This window comes from Wyeomyia smithii, chromosome 2, assembly GCF_029784165.1.
Source record: "Wyeomyia smithii strain HCP4-BCI-WySm-NY-G18 chromosome 2, ASM2978416v1, whole genome shotgun sequence".
Taxonomy (NCBI): Eukaryota; Metazoa; Arthropoda; class Insecta; order Diptera; family Culicidae; genus Wyeomyia; species Wyeomyia smithii.
This window is the reverse complement of record NC_073695.1, coordinates 38,626,719-38,644,675: the sequence shown is the minus strand read 5'-3', so window position 1 is coordinate 38,644,675 and position 17,957 is coordinate 38,626,719. Positions and strand designations below refer to the sequence as shown.

Below are 17,957 nucleotides of genomic sequence, written 5' to 3'. Positions count from 1 at the left end.
GTTGAAACAAACATAGTGTGTATATTTCACCGAGAAAGATCAACCATCCAAAGGGAATAAAATTATACGGTGACTAAAACCTCAAATAAATTTGTTTATTATTCATTGAAAACCAACTTTCAATTTCATATCAGTTTTCAATATTAATTGTCTGTCGCAATTTGATCAAGATGCAGATAAACCCAAAACAGTACCACGTGATATAGTAGGAAACCAGTTATTCAACAGAACAGAAATAGCCAAGCCCCAGTATTAGATCCACCCTATGGTGCTTCAAACCTCTCATTCAGAATAATAGTTCGCTGCGCTGGTTGCATAACTATTAGGCTAATGCATAAAGGAATTCAACGAGCAAACCGTCGCCGCCAGATGTTTACGCAAGCGCTAACTGACCCGTTTCAACCGCTATTCGACCGGTTCAGCCTTTGACAGCCGAACCTGCAGCCATCACCACTACATTTATATTACACTTAAGCGTGTACACCCGTACCCAAGTATGATGACAGTTCTACAAGGTATGCTATTCACGTCGATGCATTAGTATTAGTGATCGTTATGAACTTATTCCAATTTTGTATGAAATTTCTCGCCAAACATGTGAAAAGGGCCCATGTGCCATATGTAAACAAGCCAAATTTTCTCGCTTTTTGATCAATACAAGCGAAATTTACTCTTACCAATAAGATTTATTGATGAAAGAATTTACCCTTAATCAAACAATCTAATTTGTACGAGTAGATTAAGCTTGTATTCATTGAAAAACGTGAAATTGTGGCTTGTTCACATATGGCACATGGGCCCTTTTAACATGTTTAGCGAGATTTGAAATGATTTTGCATTTTAAACTAAACTTATAGAACATACTTTCCTGAAATGTTATAGAAATGATGTTGAAACATGTTTTATTTGTGGGGAATACATAAACATGCTGCGGTTTAGGAAAAATATGCTGTTTTTCATCAATTTGCCGGTAACCATTTTGCACTTTTCGTTATTTTCTTGTACTCTAATAGCGCTTCTAAATAGAGTCGCTCATGTTTCATACAGTAACAAAAGTCATGAGCTATGACAATGACTAAGATTATGCTCCAACTATTAGAAATATAGCATTTTTATATATATTATTTCGACATATTGTCGCAATTTTTCACACTAAATCTAAATTAATATCAATTTCTAGTGTGTTTCAACTGGAGATTTACTCTCCAACCAAAAAAATCAGATATAAAACAACATAAAACGAGAAATTTCCAAAAATGTTCTGAATTCCATACAAAACGCGAAATTTTTCATAACGAGATTTGTTTGTGTGCGTGGATAGACAAAAATGTAGCATACCTTGTAGAACTGTCATCATACTTGGAGCAACAGTAACGCAGCAGATAGTGTGTTTCTGTGTTTGTGTTCGTGCACAAAATCTTCCCGTTCCGTCACAGAAAAATAGCCAGCAGCTTTCGTTCGGATTGTGCAGTGATAAATAATTTGATTAAGTGCATCGTTCGAGACCGATTACCGTCCAGAACCAGCAAAACCAGTTGCATTTAGCTCGTCCTCAAACGCTCACGGTAAGAAACATTCCGATTACTTCCGCTAGCCGGTGAAAATTCACCGTTTTCTCTTTCGGTGCTGCGCCACTCTTGAGCTGAGTCACTTTGTCATCATCGTCGGAGTGATGTTTTTACGTGTCAAAAAGGTACCGTTTTATCTTGGCGATCCGCTTGCTTGCCTGCATGACACGATGTTAGTTTTACCAAATAAAACCGTAAGGCTGCACTTTGTGGGAAGTTAGTAATTGATTGCTCTACTGTTTTTTTTTTTTTTGCATCGATTGCCATCATCGGGATGCGGTAATTCTAATTACGCTATGCGCAAGGCAGTATGCTAACAGGTCGAAAGCTGCTGCTATTGTGACTGTTGATACTACCAGGGCAGTTTTTCGCCGGTATCACTGAGGCCCGCAGAAACGGTGCGGATGTTAACTTCCAAAGATTCTTTGTTTAGAACTTACGAAATGACTCATCTGCTAGATTGTATTGTGCTCATAAATTATCATAATTTACAGGCTAAATGACTTTAAACAATGAAATGATAGGCAACAAAGCCACTTCGTAACAGCATATCTATAAAGTTCACTTTCGGCTGATTGAATGGTATGATGTGACGACAGCATACCTAAGTGACCTTCCAATTAAGAACCTAATGCGTATAGGCATTTACTCTGCCGGTGAATTACATCACTCAATTAGCTATCGTTTCGATACCGCACAATGTAATGATGCGTGTCGATTATAATTGATTTGTTGTGCGTACATTCAGCAATTTAAAACCAATATTTCAATTTTAAACGTGGAAGGCTCACTTTCATCAGGTGAAAGTTGCAATGAGGTTGTTCAGTGGTATTTCATAAAGTTTAGTAAGGCCAAACAGTTTTTAGTTGAAACACATTGTTCTAATCTAATCTTCCGCCTAGTCACTCAATATATCATCAGTACTGTATTAATATTTACTTTGCACTGTACCTTGTTATGGAGGTTTTTAAACGAAATGAATATATTCACCAGCTAAGCAACGATTACAAAGAAGATGATTCATAAACAAACAATTCTCTCTATAGATTGCCTTGACTTGAGCGTTTTCAGTTCCAGTTCACATTTTGATAAATTTCCTCTAGGTTCTAGACTATTTCATTGTTTTCATTTCGTGCAAAACTAAACACTTCCTGCGTTGTCTAAAATGGGCAAACACTGTACTGATATAATCGCAATCGTTAGAAGTCTCATGCTAATGAGTTAAGTCACACATCAGACCAACAGAAGTAGCACTTGAATGGGTGCTTGGTTAGAGTTATTGATATGAACAATCGTAGCAGAATCTTCAAAGTCCAAATTCAATTTTGGATGTGGCCATAGAAAGTAATGAACCGGATCCGGCAGAGGCCGGTTCAATTGCGACAATAAAAATGATCATAAATTAGTAAAAAAGACCTGCACTGTTTTAGATTTAATAAAACAGTGTGAGGTAGATTCGTCAGATCACGTTTAACGTCTACCTATCTGACTTTCAAGAAATTGAGTTTTCCAATAAGCAATTCCGCAATTGAAAATGCTAAAATCTGGAACAAACATTCTTGATTCTGATGAAATTGCATACATTTTCTACTAGATATACATGACAGACGCTGAATTCATTGAGATTTCAAAGTTGCGCTCATCTACGTTGCGCTTTTTTGTACCGAATACAACAAATACAAAAAAAAAAAGAAAACCGTACCGAATACAACAAATGCAAACCCTCCCAGCTGGTCTCGAGGTACGATGCTGGCCTAACAAGCCAGTCGTCGTAGGTTCGAGTCTCGGCTCGGGAGACACTGTTTGTGTCAGTAGGATCGTAACGCTAGCCCCGCAATTGTCCTGTACACTTAACAGTTGGCTGCGGAGTCTGTGTAAAATAAACCAGAAGGTCGAGTTCCGAATCGGAATGTAGCCCCAAGGTTTTGCTTTGCTTTTTACAACAAATACAAATATCAGGATAGTTATTGTTATATTCTAGAAAATATGGAAAATCAGGGAGTTTTAACTTAAAATCATTGTCGTCGCCCTGTTGATATTTGTGCCATGGTTTAAATTTAAAGTATCGTGTGGTGCCCGTTCACCGCTCGACCTTCTTCACCGCTCACTTTTCTCTTCAAAAAGTATTTTAAGAGAAATGTAATGCATTACACTACATTCATTGCATCAATCGATCGTTTGGAACGTCTGTAGTAAATCTCGTGTCAAAATACAGCGGTATTTATCTTCAAAGAAGCGGACAATAATAAAATTTGATGTCAAGGTTTGACGAAATGTCATAATTTTGTTATTGTTGACATTGCCGACAAAAAAAAATCGTGTTTTACTGGTTTTTTCTAGCAAATCATCAAAATCAATAATTCTGATAATTATTATTCAATATATGCTGAAAACATGGGTTTCAGATTGACTGAAAACGAGAAAATAGTTAAACTAAACCCAAATTGCAAGAACTAAGAAAAAAAAGAGAGCCTAAACTGGAACAGCGTATATGTAGCACCTCTATTTGGTAAGACGTTTTTCATGGTACTAAAATTTGAATAAAGATGTTGAACAATTTAAAATACCATTTGATGTCGATTTATATCGTGTGAACCATAACTTCGGGCCTTTTTGCCTTTCTCCTAGAAAGGTATAGCAATCACTGAAAAAACCAAAGGTATAAAAGTGCTCCAAAGAATCGAATTTCGTATATCAATCGACTTAGTTCGACGAGCTGAGCATTTTCTGTATGTTTGCGTGTGTATGTATGTAACGGTCTTACAATCTCACTCAATTTTCTCATAGATGGCTGGACCGATTTTAATGAAACTAATTGCAAATGAAAGGTCTAGTTGCCCCATAAGTCCCTATTGAATTTTATTGCAATCGGATGTTTAGTTTCGAGGTTATGTATCAAAATGTGAAAATCACAAAACTTCATTATCTCAAAAACTACACAACCGATTTGAACAAAATTGGTATCGAAAGAACGAGCTTATCTTTTGAACAATTCGTAAAATAATTTTATAAGGATCGGACATGTGGTTCAAAAGTTATGTGAAGAAACGTGTTTCAAGGACTGTTTGAACTCACTCACTTCTCTCAGAGATTGCTGGACGGATTTTCATAAAATTAGTGTCATATGGAAGGTCTTGTTGCCCCAGGAGACCCTATTGAATTTTATTGTTATTGGACTTTAACTTTGTCCGTTATGTATAATAATGGGAAATCAGGCTATGACAAGAAAAATGTTTCTAAGACTGCTTGAATACACCCACTTTTCTCAAAGATGGATGGACCGATTTTCACAAAATAAGTTGCAATAGAAAGGTCTAGTTGCCTGATAAGACCCTATTAAATTTTATTATAATCGGACTGTAACTTTGTCTGTTATGTATCAAAATGTAAAAGTTATGAAACTCCATTATCTCAAAAACTACACAACCGATTTGAACAAGGTATCAAATGAACGGAATTTCTTCAAAACCCCTAAATAACGAATTTTATGGTGATTGAACATGTAGTTCGAAGGTTATGAAAAGAAATGTGTTCAGAAAACTTTTTTAAATTCACTCGTTTTGCCAAAGATGGCATGACTGATTTCAACAATCTTAGTTTTAAATTGAAGGTTTAGTTGCTGTATTGGTACCCATCACATTTGATTATAATACTGGTCGACAAAATCGAAAATAAAGCTGCTCTTAAGCTCACAATAGTTGCCCTAGAAAGAAAAAGATTCACCGGGAAAAAATATTGAATATCTATTCTCTCAAAGATTTCACGATTTATTTCAAGAAAACAAGTGTCAAACGAACAGGTTGCTCCTCAAACCTACAAATAAACAAAACCCAAAGGCTGTTTAAAATTAGCTGCTTTGATCAAAGTTCGAAATAAGGAGTCATTATGATAGAAAAACTATTTAATTAGTACAAATATTACGTTAAATTTCAAATACTATGCTCCATTTGTTCCTTTAAATACAACATCAATATTCTAAAATCCAAAGAGTGGATATACCTTTATTGGATTATATTTCGCAATTGAAGGATGTTTTCCCGAAACCGGAAGTCGCAAATTCGGATTTCAAAATGAAGTATGGAGTTGATTCCTGGCCTTTGAGCATCATCCCGGGTACTGAAAAACTCACATTGCGTAATGTTTGTCTCTTTTAGACTGGTTTCCAGAAACTGGAAGCTACTGTCTAGTAATTTAAAAAGGCGTCTGAAGATTATTTCTGGCCTCCGGGTATCATACAGCTACCCCAAAACGTATAGGGTGATATTTGTCACTTTAGGCTGTTGATCGGAAACTGTCGCCATCTTCGCCATCGAAATACCCAGATCAGGCAGTTCGGCAATTCTATGATGGATTATATGATTATCATGCTATCAGATGTGGTCATCTGGATTAAAAAAGCCACTGGGTATAATCCAGGTTTCAAGAACTCATATTGATTGGTATTTGCCCATTCAGTAATATCAACTGCGTTAAAGAATGCAAATTAATGTATAAGGAACAAGATTAAATTATAAATTATTTGAAATATACTGACTGAAGTTGACATAAACAATCTAAATATTTATACGCAGTATATGAGTACAAATCGATTATACCACGATCAAAACCAAAATCGCATCATATATTTGAAAATAAGATTATTTAGTCCCTAGATAAGTAATGTCGCTGGCGTCGCTGGATTTTTATAGGTTATGCATAAAGTTGATCTGCTTGGGAACGTAACGTCAAACGTCGTTACACTGAACGGAATCGTCGAGTCTTCATTAGAAAATTTATTATTCAGAAGTATCAGACGGGTGAAATTGAAAAAGTCATACGATATACTCGATGCACTAATAATTCACGTTAAATGATATGATTCGCTATGCACACTTGTAAAAAAATATCATCAATGAAATATTTTGCATTTATATTTTCAGTGATAGTTGTTGATAATTTACAACATGAATTCAAGCGCATATGTGAAAGAAAATCATCCATGTCAGCCCCATCAACCCATTCCCGGCGGGTGATGCCATATGGCAAGAGTTTGAAGGTCATTTTTCGAGGTAAAATCTGATTACTCTCCGCCGGGAACAGGTTAAGAAAATCATATAGAGCAAAATCATTTCAAATCGCCTGGAAATACGCGAAAATTTAATCGACCATTTTTGATTCGAATGAAACTTTGCACAAGTATTTGGCTTAGCAAACTGAGCATTTTTCACAGGTGGAATTTTTTACAGCCATTAGTTACATTCTAAAAGGGCGTATGTCTTTTGGCATTGGTTTTATTCGAAGCATTGTAGCCCAGAAACCGTTGCTTGTATCGAAAAACTGTCTGAGAATAAGTTGTAGCGAATCAAAAATGAATCATAAAAAAAATATCCACTGTACAAAAAAAAAAATTTATTTGACCAAAAAAAAAAAATAAACATAAAATTTCAATTTAAAAAAAAAGAGTTGAATTTTTTTTATTTCTTTTTTAAAGAAACTTGACGTTAATACCCAACTTTTAAAAAAAAGTCCAGGATGGAGAAAAGAAAAATAATTTTTTTATGGTAGATTATTTTTTTTATGAAAATTCTAATTCAAACATTTTTCAAAATATTTGTATTCTGATGATTTCAAAAAATGCAGAGAGTCATTTCGAATCAAAAAGCTCTTGGTAGTAAACCTTCTAAAGGCATTGGTTTTCGAGTTATTTCTAATTTAGGCTCGAAAAATTAAAATTATTTAGGAAAATACACGTTTTTCTTAATTTGTCCATGGTTCTCCAGCAAAAACCATACATTCATTGAAATGCTTGATTGAAAATATATATTTCATTCTTTGACAACAAAACGATTGGGCGAACGGTTCTCAAGAAAAGAGTTGAATGTTCTAAGTGATATAAATATATATAAGAATCAAATATTTATTTTCGAGTTTTATTATCTTAGGAACATATTTTTTAATGACATAGATACTTTACAGAACTAGCTTCACTTTATATTTTATATACATCATAAGTAAATGATTCGTCATCTTTTGAAAACAGCTTCGTTTGTATCTTATTTTCTGAAATCGGAACAAAAGAGTAATACTTTTGTGTGGCAACTATTATTATTGAATTTTTAAAAATATTGCTCCATTCTGTTACTCCTTGTTCATATTCTTCATATGATACCCAACTAAATGACATTTTTATGAATTTTTATTACTTTTCTGATTAGACCAATCATACAATTCTTTTGCGCTTGCAATGGGATGTTCATGTTCTTTAGCTAAACTTGCGTTTCCTGCCATTCGTTTTAATATGCCACCAATTGCATCGCATGGGCCTTTACCATGAGAAGTCGCAAAAAAATGCCACTCTGCATCGACGTTATATTTTGTTGCAAAGTTTTTTCTATTTTTATATTGTGAGGCAGCTCCATCAGACATTAACACCGCTTTTTTCAACTCTATCGTTGTTTTCAAAAAGCTCATTAATTTGGCAATGAACACCTGAACCGCAACAGTATCATGATGGAGTACTTCCGATATTATGATGAAGCTGATATTCTTAAATGTTCCAGATTCTGAATAGTAAACAACGAAGGGATGAATTGTGGCTTGACTATTATTCCAATAACTACACGAATCGCAAATTGATAAAGACTAGGGTGGTTTACCGGTAAAACAAAAACCGGTAAAACCGATATTTTTTTCAATACCGAAATACCGGTATTGGAGAGGCAAAAATACCAGTATTTTCGGTATTTTCTTTAAATTTAAAAAAAATCACCAAAATAATTGTAAGGCTAATGAATGCCACCCACTTAGATAGGCATTACAAATCACATGACGATGTATATAATAAATACATTTAGACAGAAGCAACATTGAATATGAATTTACTCTCACCTATTTATCAATTTTTGTTATCTTTTTGCTTGTTCTGCATGGATTCAGACGATGTGTTCATGTGTACCGATAATATGTCAAAAAACTTCATATTAATAAAGCAAAACATTTTTTTTTTTTAGTAGAACGGATAATCTCTTTACACTCACATACTCACAGAGGCAACTCGTAGGTATTGAACCTACCAGTTTAACTACAAATTATGAAAATCAAACTAGGCAGCAGTAATCACAATCATGTCAGCGAAAATACATAAGTCATTATTCATTTTGTGCTGTTTAAAAATATAACTAAAAAAATAATAAATAATTATAAATTTGGATTGGGAATTTTTTTTTGTTGATACAAAGTATTTACAGGATGAAATAATCAACCAATAAAGAATTCATCCTAAAAACTACTGTTTCTTGAGAAAATGAGATATTTGAATAGATGATATTTGAACAATGCTTCGTCGCCCATACCGCAGCGGGCTTTTATTAGCAACTAGCTGAATGTTCCCGGATTTGCTCGTGTTCAAATTTCTGCTTTTTCTATAGTTTCCTATATTTTTATATATTTTTGGCCAACCTCTCATTTCAAATATTTATTTCTATTTCAGTTACAAACTTGTGCATATGCCACATTTTTCGTTTCTCCATCAGGAGCTAAAATTAATAAAATAATTATAATAATATATAATGTTGACGAACTGCTCGAAGAGCATCGAACAGAATATAGAAGCATTTACCTTCGATTCCTTCGCAAAAAGTAAATTCTTGTCTGATCGTCATTTCTTTTTATTTCTTTTTTTTCTTCATTCATATACTCTTCTCAACAGTTTCAAATATTGTTTTTCTAAGAATTTTAAAGTTATTCACTAATTTGAAACTAAGTTTTGCGATGTGAATGAAAATTGAAATATAAATCTGCATGTTATTTTTGTTGTTTTTGAGTTTCAAAATTATGTTCTTCGTAATCATATTCATTCATTAGATTCATTCATTGAAGTTTTTCAAACACTGTTAAATTTTTCCATTTGTATGTGGAACTTATACCACAAGAGATCAAAACAATGGTCGCAGAGGTCCAAATCTTACATAAAAACTGGACCGTAATGAAGTATAGGTACTCATAAATGCAAAAACATAATTATGCAGCGACACGTCCATACATAGATGCAGATGCAACCTGAGACGCTAAGCAAAAAATAAATTTCAAATACAAATTAGTGTAGGTTACGTCTTCGGCAGGTTTTTCCATAAAACTGCGACAGTAAACCGGACGAAGAAAACCACTGCCGGAGACGTTCGACACCCTATATCTTTGATTATTTTTCAGTTTTATTTTTAAATAGTACAGAGAGAATGACTTGCGTTTTATCGCGGACAATCATCATTACTTCCCCAAGATATGATTTTAAGAATTTTGTGGTTGGAAAAAGTTGGTGGTCAAAGTCCACGAGTCACCACTGGTTTGTATTAATCCAAAAAAAAAAATTAAAAAGTACCGGTTTTTTACCGGTTTTACCGGTTTTTATTTTTATGAATACCGAAATACCGGGTTTCCAAAAAGTCGGTAATACCGACCACCCTAATAAAGACGTATTAAAATGAGCTTGACTGTTCAATATTTTTAATTTTGCAATAACGTTTTCGTTTAATTTGCGTAAGCTTGATGAGCACCGATGATCAAGAACCCTACAGCATTTGGGCTTGGTGTATTCCATTTTCACTTTATTCATCTTCACAAAATGCAAACTGTTACTAACACATCTGGAGTAGTGCAATCGTATTTATATACGAAAACAGATATTATAGGTAACCCAGTAGTTATTGGTTGCGTACTTTACAAACAGTTATTATTAGTAAACAAGCAAGTAGTGTTGCACGACAAACATATTTTTTTATAAAACATTCGGCAAGGGGGAACGTGTAGGTGGGCTAAGGTTTAGCGCTTGAGTTATTTATCCAATCGTTTTGTTGTCAAAGAATGAATTGTATATTTTTGATCAAGCATTCCAATGAACGTATGGTTTTTGCTGGAGAACCATGGACAAATTAAGAAAAACGTGTATTTTCCGAAATATTAATAATTTTTCGAGCTTAAATTAGAAATAACTCGAAAACCGATGCCTCTAGAATGTTTACTACCTTTTTGATTCAAAATGACTCTCTTTTGTGCACTGTATATTTTTTTTTATGGTGCATTTTTAATTCCCTACAACTCATTCTCAGACAGTTTTTCGATACAAGCAAAGGTTTCTGGGCTACAATTCTTCGAATAAAACCTATGCCAAAAGGCATACGCCCTTTTAGAATGTAACTCATGGGTGTGAAAAATCTCTCTATCTGTGAAAAATGCTCAGTTTGCTAAGCCAAATACGTGTGCAAAGTTTCATTCAAATAAAAAATGGTCGATTGTCGACCATAGGTCATTTGGCGCGATCTTGCTCTATACAAACATGAACTGTTTTACGATTCAGTTTCACACCGTTTCACTTTCGATGTGCTCATCTATAATCTTTCCCATAGTTGATAACAATCATTTTAACTGTTTAGTGTTGCCCTTATTAGTTTGAACTGCGCAAGCAAAGGGTGATAATCAGTTCTAAAATGATATACAATCGTTAAAAGCTAAAGTCAAGCAATGATAACACATTTATGTGCGAGCAATTTGGTTCAGTGTAGTCTGCTTTTTCTTTTGGCAGTTTTGGCCCATAACAAGGCTCAAAATAGAGGTAGGTCTACTAGATCATGATTCTAAAAGCAGTTTTCAAGTCGAACCGCGACAAATCGACTCTAGTGCTTGGGATCTTTTGTGCAACATGATTTGCCTCGAATACAATGGGCACACTAGCGACATTACTTATCTAGGGACTAAATAATCTTATATTTGAAAGGATTTAATGTTATTTGCATGTATATGTGTTAATGTATGTTGTGTGAATGTTATATTTCAAATGTTCGGTATAGTTGTGTGAACAAAAAAAAAAGAATAACAAATCCAGCAGAAATTATCACAGTGTATTTTTTAAGTGTTGGTGTAAATCTATTTGAACAAATAATAAGTTCAAATGAGAAAGGCTGGGTCTCACCGCTAGGTGGATTAATTTAGGTTTTTTTTGCAGAGGCTTGCGGTGATCCTGATAGAGACTCAGCGGGTCAACTGAAATCAAAAAACTCATATTAATTCATTAGTTCAGAAGTGTGCCGTGAACGATCGCTTTTATGAGTATTTTGTTTTCAGTGCAAACGGGAACGTTTTTTCCAAAAAATGCACGTTTTGAGCGCTAAAGATTGCAATAATTTTTTTTTGCGGCAAGATGTAACTGTATGTTTCAAGAAGTGATCGTTCATAAACCGGCGAATTTATTAACGAAAATTAAAAAAAAGATGAAGGAAATCGGTTTACTAGTTTTCCCGCAATCAGGATCACGGCAAAGTCATTTTTTGAGAAACACCATTCCGAGATAAACGCGTATAAAGTTTCAAGTTTAGCTTATGCGGCCGTGGCGAGGCGCGCTGCAAATCGCTTTAACTTTCTCCTTATTGCTCAGATCTTCATAAAAATTTGTGAAAATGTTCTCAAGATGTTGTACTTCAAGATAGTGCAATAAAAAAAATTCGATTTTTTGGAAACTAAAAAGGTATATAACCCCTTAAGGTGATGGTCTTTCATGCCTACTGTTCAATATTACCCTGAAAGGTGTCATTAGAAGAGCGGGGATTAACACGAGAGGCACGATATTCCAAAAGTCAGTTCTACTGTTTAGCTTTGCCGACGGTACCTAAATTCTGGCTTGGGCCTTTGTGAAGATGGCGGATACGTACATCTGACTAAAGCTGAAGTCAAACGGATTGGGCTGGTATTCAACGTATCGAAGAGGAAGTACATAAAAGGAAAGGGCTCACGTGAAAACAGTGATAACCTCCCACTCTGAGTTCAGGTTGCTGGTGATAAAATCGATTGTCTACGAGTTCGTGTACACGCAAAACTTTTCCTTATTACTTGAAAAGCAATAGCGCAAAATTGCCGTTTGGGTAACAAACCTATTACTTTAAAGGCAATAAAATTCTTCCCCAGTCAAGTAACAACACATACTGACATAAATTTAGCACGTGTTACGGGAGTACGACTATCTAATAATGGTCGTTTCAACCACATGCAAGATTTTTTCTGTCGAAAACTGCTTACTTTCCATCTCAAGCAAAAAAAAATCACACACCGTCGCATATGTTGCACATGTTACAAGTTTCTTCAATCTCCAATTCATCCGGTGTGCGTGTATTAGTTCGCATACGGAGAAGAGAAAAATATGACAAGAGCTGCCAAGCAGCATTTTTCCCGTCATAGAGTATACAAACGTGGATGATTTCAAAGACTTGAAATGCGTCTTTAAATGACATCACGATCTGTAAACTGCGTTAGAGAAAAACATTCGCTTTCCTGCAAGATATCTAAAACACATTGGTTCATGGCAACTCATTTGCACCTGTTTGAAAATACAATACTCGTGCCTATCCAGACAATATTCGCAACTTCGGCAACTCTGGTCAGACAGTATTACATATTTCCATTTCATGTAAACACTGAGGGACGAAACGAAAGTGTTTCTAATTAGACATTTGAGGTTGACGGGTGAGATTCCCATTATGTGTGGATGAAGGGAAGCAAAAATGAATCTGATCGTTGCATCAATACAAATGCAGCGAATGAAGTCTTGCTAACACATGCATTGCGGTGGGTGCTTGGCTGTATGTTCTTCTCCAGCAACACATACAAGCGTGTGGCCGTCATAATTTTTATTACTTTTTGTTTGTTACTATTTGTGTATAATGCGCAGTCATAAGACACAATAAGTAATAAAAAATTGCCCTAAAGTAATAAAATGTTTCCCGTTTGCGTTGGGTGTACCTGGGCTTACTGGTAACGCTTCGATAGAACAGAATTTGCCGTCGCGCCAAGTTAACCATCTACAAGACGCTGATCGGACCGGTAGTTCTCTATGACCACGAGACATAGACTCTTGCGGTCTTAAAGCGAAAAGTGTTTTCGATGGATTGCAGATGGAGAACGGAACGTGGAGAAGACGAAGCCGCTGCGGGATCGTCCACACTGCAGCAATGGACCGTCTATTTAGACTGACGTTTGGCCTTGTTTCCAGCTCTGATTGGTCGAAGCTTAAGTTTAACAAAGCTCTACATTTTTTAATAGTTCAACATTTCGCGGCACATAAACACAATTTATAGTCTTTTGATGGCCGCACAGCTAATTTTCCAATCGATTGTTGTAAAACAATCCGTTGGAAACTGACTAAGTTTTAAGCATTTGGAAGTTGACAATTTCGTGATGCTTTCTACGTTTTAGGTTTTCATATTTGCACCTTTATGTTGCCGTAAGATGTAGTTCTAGGTCGAAAACAATAACAGCAAAAAAATCCGAAACGGGTAAAGGCATACGCAGGATGTCCTGATTTCCTGAATAAGTCTGTCGAGTTCGAGTTGATGCATTTTTATGGTTAAGCTTCACTGGACATGTCTGAGGCTACTGAAATATACCCGATTATTGCAATCAGAGACCACTCTCAAAATCGATGTTACATGCAAAAGTTCAAGTCTTGTACAATCACTGTACTACCCGATTCGCACAAATTTTACACTAAAATCGCACAAAAAATGTGTGAAAAGGATAACGCAACAGTTGTACTGCGAATACATTGACATAGATTGTAATCAGAATATGTATCATATATCGACACTTTATTTCTCACATCGAGTGTATTAGTGACTGCTACTCATAGAACAGTGCAAGCAATGAACAACAACTTGTGAACTTACTAGATTTATATAGCTGAAATACTCGATCGACTTATCTCGATGCATTTGGTCATTCAAAAGTATCATTGAATGAGTTGCAAAAAATACAGAAACAAAATTCTGTTCACAACATTTTGTAATCAACGCTAGCTTCACCGAAAACCCTCTATTCCACAAAGCCTCAAAAGCGTTGCTGATTTTGTATGGAAACACTTGTAAACTGTATGTAATTATTATTTGTCATCCTGTGCACGCGGTTTTTTTTTTCAAGCGACGAGAGAAATTTCTCTCTCGCTCGTAGAATTTCCATGTAAGTGCGACGAGACTAGGCACGTCTCATACAAATTGCAGGTTTCTCTTTCGCTTCTCTTTCGGTTCGGATTGCGACGCGCAAGGCGATGCCTCGTCGCCTTACGAAATGAGCGAGACACACGTGCTGTAAATACTTGATACCAGTGTTGTTTGTCTCACTCATACTGTCGGTGCGTGCTTGCTGCTACTCAGGGGAATGCATGAAGAAGAGAGAGTAGAAGCAAGGAGGAAAGGGCAGAAAGGAGGAGAAAGGTTTTGCTTCCTGCTCGCTTTGCAATGCTTCTTGATACCAGTTGAAACTGTTTAAGTGAAGTAGTTTAAAGCTGCCAAATACATTGAAAAAAATAAAAAACGCTAGAGCATCAATTGCGTTACGCCCAACACGCAATCATTGTACTGGTTCCGAATTACATCAACAATTGCGCTGAAAACGCACAATTTTGTACTGGTTTAGCACCATTCAACTTTTGCGTGTTTGTGGTGTTCTTTTCTTTTTATTTATTTTTTTTGTGTGGGGGGGGGGGGTGGAAGAAGGGACATCAGGTAAAACATTCCGTATATTCGATACTCAACTGAGTTATGGAACAATTCAGTTTCGGAGCTAAGGTTATGACTGACTTGTTAGGGGTATTTCGGGGCATAAGGATACTCATCAAATAGTACGGATTAAAAAACGGCCTCGTTGGCATTCGGCCATTTTGCAATGTTTTTCAGCAACCTGAAATTGCCATCTTGGATTTCGAACTGGCGCCTGAGTCGATTTCTGATCCCTGGGTGTCGGAAATACCCTTACTGACGTTCGGCTATTTCAAGGTTGTTTTTCAGAAATCGGTAGTCAGTAGCAGAATTCAAAATGGTTGACTTTCAAGCCTGCCTTTCAATCACTCACCATCTTTGGATTCAGAAGACTTTACTCTTAAAATGTAGAGCTTGAAGATCGAAGAACTAAGTTAAAAAATACCGTGGGAGACTGCTAATATCAGGTTTCCCTGAAAATACTACTTTGGTGAATTTAAATTCGGTTTTCTCAAAATCTGTGCATGGTAAAATGAATATTCCAACGAGTATGCATTAAGGGGACCTTATTCTAAAGATGTAGAGCTAAAACTTGAAGGACGATTCTGTTATTTGAATATCTTGAAAAATTCGTAGTTTTGTGATTTTGTATTGAAATAATCTGGAAACTTCACTAAATTCACTCTTTTATCTATCATGACATGATTCGGTACATGGGGTGTTTGATACGGATTAAAATTCGCAGCGTTTTCTCAATCTTTTTGTAAAATTAGAAAAAACACAGACATATTTGCATTTCACAAAAACAGGGAGCGGTATCTCTACCAAAACATAGAGTAACTATAATATTTCAAGTTTTCCCGTATTGGCCGTGGTAGTGCTGAGCATGACTATTTTCAAGAAAAAAGTTCCATCCTGGGTCTTTACGGGTTAAACAAATGATGAAGCAGAAATGTGAGATATATTATAAAGACAGAGATGTTCCAGTCATTGAAGGTTTAGTTAAGAGCTATAATAAACCATCTTCAAAAACAGAGCAGTTTTAAATCCTAACTTATTCAACCTCCTCTTAAAATAGGCAGAACATGATCCATTGAACCGGATGTAGTAAGTGTACTACTTAGTATTTCGTTTATTATTCGAGACCAAACAATTATTATCCTACCTTGTACGCTGTTAGAGAACATCCATAAATGACGTAGGTTTTTTTCAGGGTATTTGACACCCCATTCTCCCACCTGAATTGTAGTATTGCGTCACGAAATCAGACAACCCTCTAGAGTCTAGACTCCCCCCCCCACATGACACTTTTTTTTGCAAATTTTATTATCAAAAACAGGAACTTTTTGCTAATTTTAAAGAACTGCTACAAATATCAATATTGAATTTTCAGTTTTTGCGAAACTTTGACCACAAGAGCAGGCATCCGAATGGTACAATCTTTTTTACTGTCGTTTAAGGATACGTTTTCTGTTGCTGTTTGTACTTGATACCTACCGCGCTAGCAGTCCGGTAGTCGCATTTAGAACGTATTGGCAACAGAGCATCACAAAAGGAAACGGAAAATGTACTTTGTGTGTCGATTCGGCATTATTTGTAGGATGTCTTCGGAATTGCGAATATAGAAAAGAGAAGAAGCTGTTTTTTTATTTTATACAAACGTTTGTGTCCGCACCATATAAACAGTGCGTTAAGGTAGCAGCCCGAATCCACCGGAGACATTTTCCCTCTCTCTTTTTTATTTGCCTATGATTAATGTCGGGTTACGGCTGGTAAAAAAGGCTGTGGGATGAAAAAGCGTAAGGAGTAAAATACAGACTACTCGGCACCTTACCGACAGCCTTCGTGCAAAAAAAAGTAAACTCAGCGTTAGAGCGGCTGTGCACTGAAGGATGTGTGTATTGCTTACCGAATGTTATGTAAAACCCAGGGGAATGGCAACATGCTATCTCTTTCTATGTTGAATGAGTGAAGAGTCTTCCCGACTTAAGTGAAAAGTATATGGAACTTTTGCCGGGCGCCTGCCTCGGGGCTTTATTTTCAAATAAAGCCCCAATATGTTGGCTAATGTCAAACGTGTAGAGTTTAGATAGGGCTGCCATTCCCTTGGTAAAACCATACATGCTATCGTCGACATGGGAATAAGGTGAACAGCAAAGAAAAAAATCTTTCGTGTATGGAGAGGCAGAGTTATAGTCGCAATATATTTTTTCTGTCGGCTATCTTTATTCTGCCAATACCACTACTGTCATTGAGGGACCAGGGACGCCCTCGGATGTCATCAAAACACTGTCATCGCTTAGTACATTTTTTTACGGTACGCACACAATATCTGTGTGCAGACTCCAGAACATCGAATTGTGTTTTCATGCTGTAAAAGTATTAACAACGAAGAAGGGTATATTTTTGAACCAGATAGTTTTTATTCATTTCTTAAAATTCTACACAATGCTATTTTTGGAACGCGACAAATGTCCTGATATTAATGAGTTGAGTAATAAAATGTTAAACGTTTTGAAAGTTTTCTCATTGGAGTCATCAAATTCAAAAATTGGGTACAGGTCGAGAATCACTATCAACTAGTGCAACAGAACTGTTTATCTGAAGAGTTCATAGACGTAGTAGTTCACTGAAACAATTCTCATTCTCTCCCTCATCACTGAACTGATTAGCATAAACAAGTTTGGAATGATGATACAATTCCGTCATAATAGAGAAACACACAGCGAAGACAATGAATTCCGTCCAGTTATCTACTTTTGAATTGACATGTATGTTTCTAGTGGCTATACTTATTATCCAAACCCATCTCATCCATCTCATTTTGTACGACAATTTCTTACTCCACATTGCCAATGCTAGTTAGTTTCAAACTTGATGAAACAAAATGTGAAAG

General features: G+C 35.8%; 2 protein-coding genes across 7 annotated transcripts in view; one reads left to right on the top strand and one right to left on the bottom strand.

The window, feature by feature from the left end:
* The window catches only part of LOC129719478 (chondroitin sulfate N-acetylgalactosaminyltransferase 1), a 154,417-nt gene that overhangs the window by 14,860 nt on the left and 121,600 nt on the right, over positions 1-17,957 (bottom strand). The window lies entirely within an intron of this gene.
* Positions 1,381-17,957, top strand: part of LOC129719479 (synaptobrevin) — a 74,605-nt gene continuing 58,028 nt past the window's right edge. For 2 of the 4 annotated variants that reach the window (XM_055670843.1, XM_055670842.1), the window contains exon 1: positions 1,390-1,565. The gene's annotated coding sequence lies outside the window, so the exon portion shown is untranslated. Of the gene's footprint in view, positions 1,566-17,957 lie in introns of all 4 variants that reach the window. The other 2 variants (XM_055670841.1, XM_055670844.1) reach the window with 2 other exon arrangements.